Genomic DNA, 13161 nt, shown 5'->3' with positions numbered 1-13161 from the left:
ACATGTGATTTTTGTTTTTAAAAAGTGGTACTGTGAGGGCGCCTGGGTGGCTCAGTGGGTTAAAGCCTCTGCGTTCAGCTCAGGTCATGATCCCAGTTTTCTGGGGATTGAGCCCTGCATCGGGCTCTCTGCTCAGCGGGGAGCCTGCTTCCCCCTCTCTCTGTCTCTGCCTGCCTCTCTGCCCACTTGTGATCTGTCTGTCAAATAAATAAATTAAAAAAAATTGGTACTATGGATTTACCTTGGATGCTTTATACTTTAATAAAGTCTTTTTTTTTTTTTTTTTGCATTCTTGGTATAGTTTTCTTTTTAAAGACTATTTGTCTGAGAGAGCGAGCGAGCGTGCGTGCGTGCGTGCGTGCGTGCGCAGGCCCAAGAACACACGCACAAGCAGGGGGAGGGAGTAGCAGGCTCCCTGCTGCTCAAGGACCCTGATGTACTTGATCCCAGGACCCTGGGATCATGACCTGAGCTGAGGCAGACACTTCACCAACTGAACCAGGTGTCCAGTATAGTGATTCCCCCCCCCCCCCCCCCCCCCCGCTATAGCGATTTTTGATTAACGATTTAGAAGTCTTGGCGTTCTTGCCATGGCTTGTATTAAAATCATTAAAATCATTAGTGTTTCTGAAATCAGCTGAGTTATGTGTGTGGATATGTGTATTTAAATATAAATATTTACATGCAAATATATGTTTAAATTTTTGTTGAAAGATGCCTTGAAGTCATCCAGAGTATTTATTTAGGTTTTTTTCCCTCCCAATTATGAGTTGTGTGCTCATTTTGGATGATTTTTATATTCAAATTTTTGTGGACTTTATAAATTATTCATAGTGTGCTGGGCGATGAGGATAAAATGGTGAATAAGACCTCAGAGAGGTGGATTGATTTCCCATCTCTTTATAGTCTATCTCTTTGGACGTGGATGTTTGGGAGAACATGAACGAGCACACTTGCAGAAACGGGGTCAGGATCCGTGTTAAATGCTGCTCTGATTGAGGGGTCTACCTGCGGGCTTCCTGACATTAGTCAGAAGTAGAGTTCCTTGCTTTTATGTGTTCAGGCTTTGGGGTGTATCACCTGTTTGTAATTGAGAGGATGTTTATTGTTCGTGCTTGGTGTGTGATACAGGAGAACATGCTTTCTTGCATGTTCTGTAAGAGCTATGGCTTCCTCTTGTGAATTTGCCTCAGTGAGGAATAAATATCTTGGAATCTACATGACAGCACAGAGAGATTTTCGTTGCCTTTTTTCCTAAGATGAGTTAAAAACAACAACAACAACATCACATAAGGTTTACATAAGGTTTATATGGAGTCGGTTCTTTCTTATTATCCTCAACTATAAAATAGGAATTAATACCTGCGAGGATTGAAAGCTCTTGTATAACAGCACAGGATTTGTAAGGGTAGATGTTCACGCGTGCTGTTCTCAAATTCTGTGACTAAGCAAGTACATATTTAGATACTGTTGAGTTGAGAATCTGTTTTTTCACTGTTTTAGACTAAACCAGTCCTCATTTCTGACTGATATTTTTATAGTTATATTGTTCTTGCTTTTTCCTTATTGGCCTTGGTCAGAGTATTGAAAGTTGAGATGTTTGGTGGTAGGGTTGGATTTTATGGCTATTGAAGAAAATTTAACTCCTTTAAGGAATTGTTGGCAAAAATAAATATAAAAGTGTGTAAAAATATAAAACATAAAAATGTATAAAAAATTAAAGGGGTGCCTGGGTGGCTCAGTGGGTTAAGCCGCCGTCTTCGGCTCAGGTCATGATCTCAGGGTCCTGGGATCGAGTCCTGCATCAGGCTCTCTGCTCAGCAAGGAGCCTGCTTCCTCCTCTCTCTCTCTCTGCCTGCCTCTCTGCCTACTTGTGATCTCTCTCTGTCAAATAAATAAAAATAAAATCTTAAAAAAAAAAAAAAGCTCTTTTTAAAATCTTGATTTCCTTTTTAGAAGGGGCCCCAGTGGATCCATCTCCTCGGAGGGAATAATGTAATGACGCCAGCTCTTACTGAGTGTGTGTGTCCCTCAAGATTTGCATGTTGAAAACGAATCTTCACACTTTGTCAGGGTGACGGTGTTGGTGGGGGACGACCTTTGGGAGGTGATTAGACCATGAGGCTGGCACCTTTGTGAATGGGATATAAAAGAGACCCTAGAGATTTGCTGTCCCCTTCCTGTCACATGAGTACACAGCAAAAAGACAGTTGTCAGTGAACTAGGAAGCAGGTCCTTGCCACACACTGAATCTGCAAATGCTGTGATCTTGGACTTTCCCAGTCCCTAGAACTGTGAGAAATTTCTCTTGTTTATAAGCCGCCAGCACGGTATTGTGACAGTGGCCTGAATGGACTGGGACATCACCTGCTCGAGTTCACGTTACATTATTTACTAGCAAATCCCTGCTTTTTCTCCTTTAGCTCCACACACTGTGCTGGTGCTCCCACTCCTGTAACACTCTGCTCTCTGGCCAGGCCCTTTTCTTATTATGTGAAACTCAGGGTTTCTACAAGTTAACTACCTGGGGAGGGTCCCCTCTTTTGAGGGAACCACCTTTCCTCATCCTCATGGGTTCTGCCATCATCTGTACGTTTTAACCTGCAAAGGAAACACCTCTCTTTGGCGTACTTAGCTTTCCCCCCCATGGTCTCGTGTCGTTGCTTGTTTGGATGCTGTTGATATTAAATTCTTTCCAGGCTGGGATCAGGGACTCTTTTGTCTTCATTCCCTAAACAGTGCAGGCGGGTCTCACTCCTCCCTCACCGTCAGCAGCCGCTCCGTACCCCGGGGCTTTAAGGCCCCCCCCCATTTTACTCTTCTCCCCATTTATTTTTTCACCCAGTCCTGCTTACTTTCTGGAATTTAATCAACTCATGCCTGTAGCCTCTGGCACCGTATTTAAGGCCTAGATTACTTTGTTTTTATGTTAGAGTCGTAAATTACTGAGACAGGAAGACTCTTTAGAGTGAATGAAGTAGCCTAACTCTTTATTTCATAGATGAGCTGGACGCTCAGGCTAGAAGATTCAGTCCCGAGCTGGTGCGCTGCTGTTAGGCTGTCTGGTCTCAACACGTAATTCCTTTACCCAGTTGAGCATTCTCCTCAGCAGTTTCTTAAAGAAATCATTTTGTCAGACTCTTTCACATTTATACTTAAGAGTAAGCTAGTTCTAGCAGGTAGGCTGGGCTAAGCAGCCTCCCTTAGCCTCCCCATCCTCTTTTCCCAAAGGCTCCTGTAATTCTTTGAACTCCATTATTAGCCAGTTAAAAAATACATATATTTACCTCCCTGTATCTGAAGAGCATTTTTTAAAAAAGATTTTATTTATTTATTTGACAGAGATCACAAGTAGGCAGAGAGGCAGACAGAGAGAGAGGAGGAAGCAGGCTCCCTGCTGAGCAGAGAGCCCGATGTGGGACTCGATCCCAGGACCCTGAGATCATGACCTGAGCCGAAGGCAGAGGCTTAACCCACTGAGCCACCCAGGTGCCCAAGCATTTTTTTTTTTTTTAAGATTTTATTTATTTATTTGAGAGAGAGAGAGAGAGAGAGAGAGCATGAGAAGTGGGAGGGTCAGAGGGAGGAGCAGACTCTCTGCCGAGCAGGGAGCCCAATGCGGGACTGGATGCCGGAACTCCAGGATCATGACCTGAGCCACCCAGGCGTCCCTGAAAGAGCGTGTTTGAAAGTTCATGCTTGCATGCTTGTATGCTCAGTATTTATTTATCTGTTTGTTTATTTATTTGAAGTTTCAAGCGTACCTACTGATTTCCTGTTGTGAAAAGATGTAGAAGGTAGGGATTAGCTCTCTGTTCTCCCCTCTCACATTCTCACTTCCCCATCTTCCCAAGATAATTTCACCGCAGTTGGGGTTAAATCAATATTTAGTTTTATCATTATGACCCTGTATGCTCTTTATATGTTAAGTGGTGAATTACAGATACTTTTTCTAAATAACTTGGTTTTCCCTGGAAGTATATTACTTTTCACAAAAATTTTATGTATTTGTTGGAGTCCTCTCTAGACCCAGTGTGGGGCTCGAACTCTGACCCTGAGATCAAGCGTCACACGCTCCCCTGACTGAGCCAGCTCTGTGCCTGCCCCATCCCTTTAAAAGAAAACATTAACCATTTTAGCCTCAGACTTTGAGCCAGTTAGACGTTTAGGTGTTCTGGTATTCTCCCAGCCTTACCTTTCTAAGAGTTCTTTCCTGCTCCAGTCTGGCCGCTTCTCCTTCCCTGGTGGGCCACGGTTGTCTCCTTGGATCCCAGGGGTTCTTCTTGCCTCTCTCCTGTTCCTTGTTCTCTTTTGTGTTCTTCGCAGTTCTGCCTCTGTGGCAGTGCAGCACAGCCTCTCTCCTCTGCGTCTTCTCTGAATAAGTTGTGTAGGAGGTAAATCTTTCCGCCAGCTTGTACTTTTCTGTTTGTTTTGTCCTTGACTTTTTATGATAGTGGCTTTCCTAAGATATTGGGTGATCTTGAGTTTTCCTTCATATATAAAAGTCATGGATATGTACCCACAGCACATAGAGTTGAATTGTATGAAATGACCATCTCTCCCAGCTTTCTCTGCTGTCCGTGGACCTCCTTGGCTCTTAGATCTTCATTTCTACATCACATTCTCCACTGAAAGAAGTGAGGCTCCTTGGAGAAGTGGATGATTGCAGAGCTGGGGCAGAGAATGTTCAGGATGAATCTGGAACATGTTTTTATGCCAGGAAATAGGGAAGTGCTCACAAAGTATGAAAAGCACATGGGAGTCTGCTTGAAGGGACTGTCGCTGGCCGAATGTGGGACTGCTTGAGCATCAGAGTGGATAATGGTATTAATAAGAATCTGTGAGTCCATATGTTAAGGAATTAAAGGATGAGTGGGAAGAAAGGGGCATACTTTACTAAAATTAGAATGTCATCTAATGGAGGAAGGAACTGTAGACTTACACACAAAAAAATCACTTTATAACCATCAGAGAACAGTTGATTCAGACAGAGATTGTCAGTGGGTAGTAAAACTACTGAGTGAATGTTTTAAGAAACATAATCTCAAAATATCTTCCCACAGGTTATTTACTCATTAATTACTCAGGGAAAAATGGTTATTTTATGGTGGAGAAATACAGCACATACCATCTTAACCCAGTGATCAGAACGCTTACCAGTAATAGGACACATGCTGTCCTCTTAATGTTACAGTCTAGGAACAACGAAACCTCTTTTATTCCTACCAGAAATGCATACCCAGTATTCCTCAAAAATGTCAGTGCAATGAAAGACAAAGAAATAATGCAGAACTTTTTTAGATAGAAGGAAATAAAGGAGATAGGGCATAGGATCCTGAATGAAGGTGAGGGAGGATTGCCACGAAGGACATTACAGAACATTTGGCAGAATTGGAATATGAAGGATTTAATCCAACAAGTACTGTGTTAAATTCCTGACTTTGATAGGTGTACTGTGGCTGTGTGAATTAGTGTCCTCGTTTTTAGGAAATACACGCTGAACCGTTTGGCGATAGCTCTCACGTTTGGGGTGTTTGTGGGGGGGTGGTGGTGGAGAGGGGGGTACCCAAGGAAAAGTGACACAGCGATCTGTTGTGAGCTGAGGGGAAGGCTTAGTGGGAGCTTCTTGTATTGCTCTCGTAGCTGTTGAGCAAAGTTGTGATGAAAAGTTGTTGTTGTTGTTGTTGTTTTTAAATACTAGTTTTTCAGAGTGGTAGATTGGAGGCTCCCATCATGGGAGGGGCTCATTGGCTCGGAATTTTCCAGCACAGTGACTAGCAGTGCTTCTTTGGTTGGGAAGTCCCCGATGTCAGTATTTTCAGGTTCTTTTTTCGAAAGGTCATTTAGCTCACTCTGAAGACAGGAGACATTCCTGTCTTCGGCCTGGCTGGGATCGTCAGCCTGGGAGGAGAGTCCGGCTGGAGCTGAGCCAGCAGTGGGGTGTGCCTGTCTCAGCACTTACCCTGCAGTTCACACAGCCCGTCCGTTGGGGTGGCAGGCTGTCCCCGGCTGTGCTGACCTGGGCCCTCCCAGTGCACTTTCACCGCGGCCTGGCATGGGCTGGGCCGGCTCAGGGCAAGAGGGTGGGGATATTAGGGAGCTGAGTGTTCGCTGAGTAACTTTTTCAGCCAGTACTCCTTTTGCTCCGTTGTAGCCCGTCCAGTTTTGTTGCCTTCTCCTGGTCCTTGTGGATTGTGTCTTTAAAAAACAAGGCAAAGCACCCCGAGTAGTCTTTTCACTGTAGCCTTGGAGTTTTTCAGGGGGTATTCAGTATACACTCGCGACTCAGGAGCCCCATTACTGCACTCGGACACCGTTGCAATCTGTTTTCCTTTGTTTGGTCTTGTTTCTTATATTCTCACACTTTAGAATTACCATATTTTTTACAATCAGTATTATAGGCCTCACTCTTTTCCCTTAGTAGTCTAAATGGATAAAGTATGAGCAATTACACAGAGTCCCTACTCCAGAAAAGTAGATTAAGTCTCGGCACACCTGTTACTATGTAATGAGCGCCCAGATTCATAAACTGTGAGCACATTTGATAACTTTTGTCTTTTGGCTTCCCCGGATGGGAGCGTGCTGGGAGCGTGCGGCTTGGTGAGGCCGGCAGGTCGCTGCAACTCTGCTGGGAGCCTGTGTCCCACCTACAGGTGGGGGCAGTGGGTGGTCTTGGCCATTAGAAGAAACAATTGCAGATTGTCTTTGACGGTCCTACAACCACTCAAATTTAAATGCTAAAGTTTGTGTGTGTGCGTGCCCGTAAATGTGGTTTTTTTTGGAGCATGTAAAGTCATCAGATTCTTAAAAGGATCTGGAACCCTGAGCACCCAGAACAGTTGGGATGGGGCTCAAGATACCTCCAACATTTAGTGATGTACTTTTTACAATGACATGTTACCCTGGTCTTGTATGAGGACTGTAGTATCACGGTGGTGGCACATGGTCTCTCATAATTTAAAGCAAAAATTCAGATGATCAATTACATTTTTTCAAGTGTATGTTCAGAAAGCATTTGACTGGTAAAGTGTTTAGAATTAAATAATCTTTTCTTGACCTGGGTTTGTTACTGTTTTGGTTGGTTTGTTTTATTGTTTTAACAAGTAGTCAGCAGTCAGCATTGTTTCTATTTATTACCTTATTTGTTGGAAAACATTGACTTGAGTGTAGTGAGTTTATGGAAGAAACGCAGCAATATACAGCATATGTTTTGAGATGCCGTGTAGACTGCATTCTTCTAGGATTTTTAATTAGCATATTGTTTGTAGTTTGGGATTTTGTTGTTTTCAGTGCAGTGTTATCAGTGAAGTGCCTTGAAGATGGCTTATAGTCCTTTCATGTGCAGCGTTTGATTAATTAACATTAGAGACAATTTATTTTATTTTATTTTATTTTATTTTATTTTATTTTATTTTATTTTATTTTATTTTATTTTATAGAGAGCAAGCGAGAGCCCATAGCAGGGAGAGGGGCAGAAGGAGAGGGAGAAGCAGACTGCCCACTGAGCAGGAAGCTCTACAGGAGGCTCAGTCCCAGGACCTTGGGATCATGACCTGAGCCGAAGGCAGCTGCTTAACCCAGTGAGCCACAAAGTTGTCCCTAGAGACAGAGTTTGGCTGTCGTTAGTACTTCAGTGACCTCAATATTCTGCTTACATTTCATGGTGAAATTTATGGTGTTTAGAGGTATTACATGGAGACTACTCGGCTACTTTTAAAATTTGGTTTAGCATTTTAAAGTGTGGTGCCATTACAGTCAGCCCTGGGTTGATTAAGAATATCATTGACGGGGGACGCCTGGGTGGCTCAGTTGGTTGGACAACTGCCTTCGGCTCGGATCATGATCTCGGAGTCCTGGGATCGAGTCCCACATCGGGCTCCCAGCTCCACGGGGAGTCTGCTTCTCTCTCTGCCCTTCTCCTCACTCATGCTCTCTCTCCCTGTCTCTCTCTCAAATAAATAAATAACATCTTTAAAAAAAAAAAATATCATTGACGGGGCACCTGGGTGGCTCAGTGGGTGAAGCCACTGCCTTCCGCTCAGGCCATGATCCTGGGGTCCTGGGATTGAGCCCCGCATCGCTCTCTGCTCAGCAGGGAGCCTGCTTTCCCTTCTCTCTCTGCCTGCCTCTCTGCCTATTTGTGATCTCTCGCTCTGTCAAATAAATAAATAAAATCTTCTAAAAATATATCATTCATGTTTTTATAAGATAAAGATAAGAATATATATGTTTTTCTTACTTGTTCAGTGATAATGCTATTATAATGTCTCTATTTCTGGGTTATTGTTTCGTGTAGGATGAAAGCTGAGGTAGAGGGATGACAGTGCTTTTCTTTCCTGTTTTCACATAGAAAAAATTTCAGCTAACTAGAACTTTCCAATTTTCTGAGGTGCAGTTCTATGTGAAATCAGGACCCTCAACCAGTATCTTTAACGGCAGCTGTCGTCAGACCAAAACAGAGCATGCTGTGAACATATGCTCTTTTTTCCTTACAGGAGAGCTTCTGTTCCGCTTCCACATCCCACTTCACTCCAGCTAATCTGCTAATGCAGTGAATTGGAAGACACCTGGTACCAGGATAACCTGTAATGGGCAAGGAGCCACAGAGAAGAAAACATTTCTTTTAATTTTTAAACTTGGTTGAAAGGTAAGACCATTAAGATGATCAGGAGTCTCCTTCATAGTTGTTCAAGGAAAGCAGTGTTCTGTTGGAGACCCTGGAGTCTAGTCGACCAGGGCTAGACCAGGCAGCGAGTGGCGCCGGGACCCTGTGGTATTTTTGGGAAGTTCAGTAGCAGCCTCCGCAGTTTGCTCTGGCTCGTTTTGGAATCTGCAGCACCCGATCCGTGGGATTCCTCTTTTCCTTGGGGGGCTTGATCTGGGTGCTAAGGAGAAGCCCGGCCCGGCAAGCGGAGGGAGCCCGCGGAGAGAGGCCGCCGGTGGAGGCTCCGCTGCCGGTGGAGGCTCCGCTGCCGGTGGAGGCTCCGCTGCCGCTTCCAGGCTCCCTGCGAGTGCGCGTGCGCGTGCGCAGGCGCGTGCGCGGCCGAGCCCCGGCTCGCTTGGTTTCCGTCGTTCGCCGGCCGCAGGCCCTCTGCGGCGTTGAGGCGGCCTTGTGACTCCTCTCAGGTCCTCGCCGCTCTCATCTGAGACCTCTTCACTGGAACTTTCTGAAGAGACCAGAGGTTGACTTCATGTATTTGACAGTTGGCCCTGCAGAAAGCGGCCATGGTGCCGGGGCTCTCAGTGAAGTGCTCAGTGCGGCGGCTCAGTAGGCGAACGGGACACGTTGTTCATCCATCTTCATTTGCTCCTTGTGTCTTGAGGAGACGGTGGGCATAAACCACGCACTGGCCTGCGCTTCAGGCTTCCTTCTCTCGGGAGACACTCTAGCTCCGCGCCGTAGCCGGCCCCGCTTCTCCCCCCGCGGCCGTTCTCGCTTGGGTCCCCCAGGAACGGCTCTCCTCCACCTTCCGGCCGCCCTTCGGTGAAGCTCCAGCTCCTGGGCCAGAGAGGCAGGATTCTTTTCTAGCTCTGACTTCTCCAGCCTTTTCTCTGTATTTTTCTGTAAAAAGAGGGGGCAGATTCTTCCCCAAGTGTTCATTCATCTCTTGGCACCTTGTCTGGTAAGGCTCTGTTGTTGTTCTTGTGGTTTTGGTTTTGGTCCTGCCATTGTTCCTTTTTCTCTCAGGGCTGCCTTCTAGCCCTGTGGGTAAAGCCTCTTCTGTTTCCCACCTGCCTGGCTGTGTGGAGCATTCAGCCCAAGTTGAGGGTTTAGGTCTGAGAAGGTCAGGACCGTGTACTTCGAACTGTGGTCAGACCATCAGGACCACTAACCGCAAAGAAGGCGGTTTGTGATGCACTTTGCCTTTTTCATCAGCGGCTTCCGAGGGGGCCGTGCTGGGAGGAGGAGGCACTACTTTCAGGGCCCACAGGGACCTCGAGCTTGAATTCGGCTGGTTACTTTACAGGTTGGACATCTTTTTTACGTTTTTTTAAACTGTTCTCTGTAAATTGTAAGTTACCCACTTTTCTATTGTGACCTTAGAGTTCAAAGAATTGTTTTTTATTTTTTAAAGATTTTATGTATTTATTTGATAGATCACAAGTAGGCAGAGAGGCAGGCAGAGAGAGCGGGGGGAAGCAGGCTCCTCGCCGAGCAGAGAGCCCGATGCAGGGCTCGATCCCAGGACCCTGAGACCATAACCTGAGCCGAAGGCAGAAGTTTTAACCTCTGAGTTAATTGAGCCACCCAAGCGCCCCTATTTTTATTTTTAAAGATTTTTATTTATTTATTTGTCAGAGAGAGAGAGAAAGAGTGAGAGCACAAGCAGAGGGAGCAGCAGAGGGAGAAGCAGGCTTCCCACTGAACCAGGAACCCAGTGTGGGGCTTGATCTCAGGACACTGGGATCATGACCTGAGCCAAAGGCAGATGCTGCGTGGCTGAGTCACCAGCCACCCAGCTGACCCTCAAAGAATGATTTTAAAAGCTGTTTCTATAATACAACACATAGCTTGTAAAAATTGAGATATAGTTGACATACGACATGTGAGTTTTAGGCAGACAGCATAGTGATTCGATATTTGTGTATATTTTGAAATGATCACCACAGTAGGTCGATACTCAGCATCACATAGTTACTTTTTTTTTTTTTTCTTGTAATGAGAACTTTTTTTTTAAGAGGGCGGTGGGAAGAGGCAAAGAGGGAGAGAGAGAGAGAATCTTAAGCAGGCTCCATGCCCATTGGGGAGCCTAACAAGAGGGCTTGATGTCATAAACCTGAGATCATGACCTGATCCCAAATCAAGAAGCAGGGGCACCCAGGTGGGTCAGTTAGTTTGGCATCCAACTCTTCGTTTCGGCTTGGGTCATGATCTTGAGGGGTTGTGGGGTCAAACCCTGTATGGGGCTCTGTGCTCAGCGGGAGGTCTGCTTGGGATTCTCCTTCTCCCTCTGTCCCACCCCCTACCACTCTGCCCATGTGCATGTCAGCACATACACTCTCTCAAATGAATAAATAAACAAATAAAATCTTAAAAAATAAAACAAAAAACAAAATCAAGAGTCAGATGCTTACCTGACTGAGCCACCCAGGCACCCCTGTAATGGGAACTTTTAAGATCTCTTGTAGCAGCTTTCAAATATATAATTCAATATTATTAACCACAGTCACAGTGCTATACATTGCATTCTTTCTTTTTCTTTTTTTTAAAGATTTTATTTATTTATTTGAGATAGAGGGGTTTATTTATTTGAGATAGTTGCTCAAGGAAAGCAGTGTTCTGTTGGAGACCCTGGAGTCTAGTCTTCTGCATTAGTAGAAGCAGAAGCAGAAGCGGCTCCACGCGGAGCAGGGAGCCTGGCGTGGAGCTCATTCCCAGGACCCCGGGATCTGACCTGAGCTAAAGGCAGACACTTAAGCGACTGAGCCACCCAGGTGCCCCCAGACGTTACATTTCATGCCTTATTTTATGACTTGAAGTCTGTACCTTTTTACCCCTTCACCCATTTTGTTCGCCCCCCCATCTTAGGATTTTATTATTATTATTATTTTTGTTTGTTTGTTTTGTTAAGATTTTATTTATTTATTTGACAGACAGAGATCACAAGTTGGGCAGAGAGGCAGGCAGAGAGAGAGAGAGGGAAGCAGGCTCCCTGCTGAGCAGAGAGCCGGATGCGGGGCTCGATCCCAGGACCCTGAGATCGTGACCCGAGCTGAAGGCAGAGGCTTTAACCCATTGAGCCACCCAGGCGCCCCAGGATTTTATTATTGTTATGTGCATTTGGTTCCTCTTTTACTAGGCCTCTGCTCTCTTTCTACTTATTTTGTCAAATCTTTCTGTATTGTTCCAGTTCCTCTGTGTGTCATCCTTGCGCAGGGGCCATGCTAATCTTCTCTGTATCGTTCCAATTTTAGTATATGTGCTGCCGAAGCGAGCACTCCAGTTCCTCTGTGGCCACTCTTTTGTGAACACTTAGCATATCTCATTAAATTATTTTAGGATTATTTTTTCTCTTTGAGTAGATTTAAGTATTCCAGGAACAAGGAGTTTTGACTTCTACTTTCTATCTCCCCCTGCCCAAGATTTTATTTCTTTATTTGACAGAGAAAGAAAGAGAGAGCGAGCGTGAGCACAAGCAAGGGGAATGGCAGGCAGAGGGAGGAGGGAGAAGCTGGCTCCCTGTTGAGCCACCACGGGACTTGATCTCAGGACCCTGGGGTTGTGACCTGAGCTAAAGGCAGATGCTTTACTGACTGAGCCACCCAGGCACCCCTACTTTATATCTTTATGATTTTTTACATAATAGGTATCATTAATTGCTTAGTGGTAGGGCTAAAATTTCAGAAACGTTTCTCAGGATAGCAGTTTTAGTTAGGATTTTCTCCCTTTCTTTCTCTATCTTTTTAAATTTTATTTTGTTTTTCTTTGCTGACAAAGAGTCTTCGCCGTGGCAAACTATGGAACAGTTCCTGACCATTAGCTATATTTTTCCTGTTTTTTTTTTTCTTTTTTCTTTTTCTCCCTCCCCCACCTTTCCTCTGCTCGTCAGATGCTGTCTGATGCCAGGTGAACTCTTCTGTTAAGAAGTTACCTGTTGGGGAGGCTGGGTGGCTAAGTGAGTTAAGCTTCTGCCTTCGACTTGGGTCATGATCCCAGGGCCCTGGGATCGAGCCCCACATCAGGCTCCCTGCTCCGCGGGGAGCCTGCTTCCTCCTCTCTCTCTGCCTGCCTCTCTGCCTACTTGTGAGATCTGTCAAATAAATAAACAAAATCTTAAAAAAAAAAAAAACTAAGAAGTTACCCAGTAGTCTCGAGGAGTCCTAAAACCAGTGGAGAAGGATTCCCAGAGAGGAGCAGCATTTTAAATATAGGGTCCTTTAGACCAGAGGTTGTCATAGCCCAGATAGGAAATATTTTAGGTTTTGAGAGCAAGAGGCAAAAGAGGGGATATTATATAGGTATTTATAAAATAAGAGAGCAAGGTGCCTGGGTGGCTCAGTTGGTTAAGCAGCTGCCTTTGGCTCAGGTCATGATCCTAGAGTCCTGGGATCGAGTCCCACGGTGGGCTCCCAGCTCCACGGGGAGTCTGCTTCTCCCCCTAACCTTCTCCCCTCTCATGCTCTCTCTCACTGTTTCTCTCTTAAATAAATAAATAAGAT

The 13161-nt window shown here is 45.2% G+C and overlaps 1 protein-coding gene and 1 non-coding gene across 14 annotated transcripts in view; one reads left to right on the top strand and one right to left on the bottom strand.

Annotated features, from left to right (window-relative positions):
• The window catches only part of PPP6R3 (protein phosphatase 6 regulatory subunit 3), a 141962-nt gene that overhangs the window by 37608 nt on the left and 91193 nt on the right, over positions 1-13161 (top strand). For all 13 annotated transcript variants that reach the window (XM_044260033.1, XM_044260043.1, XM_044260038.1 and 10 more), the window contains exon 2: positions 8496-8647. The gene's annotated coding sequence lies outside the window, so the exon portion shown is untranslated. The remainder of the gene's footprint in view (positions 1-8495; positions 8648-13161) is intronic.
• Positions 11831-11940, bottom strand: LOC122914782. Its single transcript, XR_006385861.1, has one exon. It is a non-coding gene; the product is annotated as a U6 spliceosomal RNA (small nuclear RNA).

Source organism: Neovison vison, chromosome 7 (assembly GCF_020171115.1).
Source record: "Neovison vison isolate M4711 chromosome 7, ASM_NN_V1, whole genome shotgun sequence".
Classification (NCBI taxonomy): Eukaryota; Metazoa; Chordata; class Mammalia; order Carnivora; family Mustelidae; genus Neogale; species Neogale vison.
This window is presented reverse-complemented; position numbering and strand designations above follow the sequence as displayed.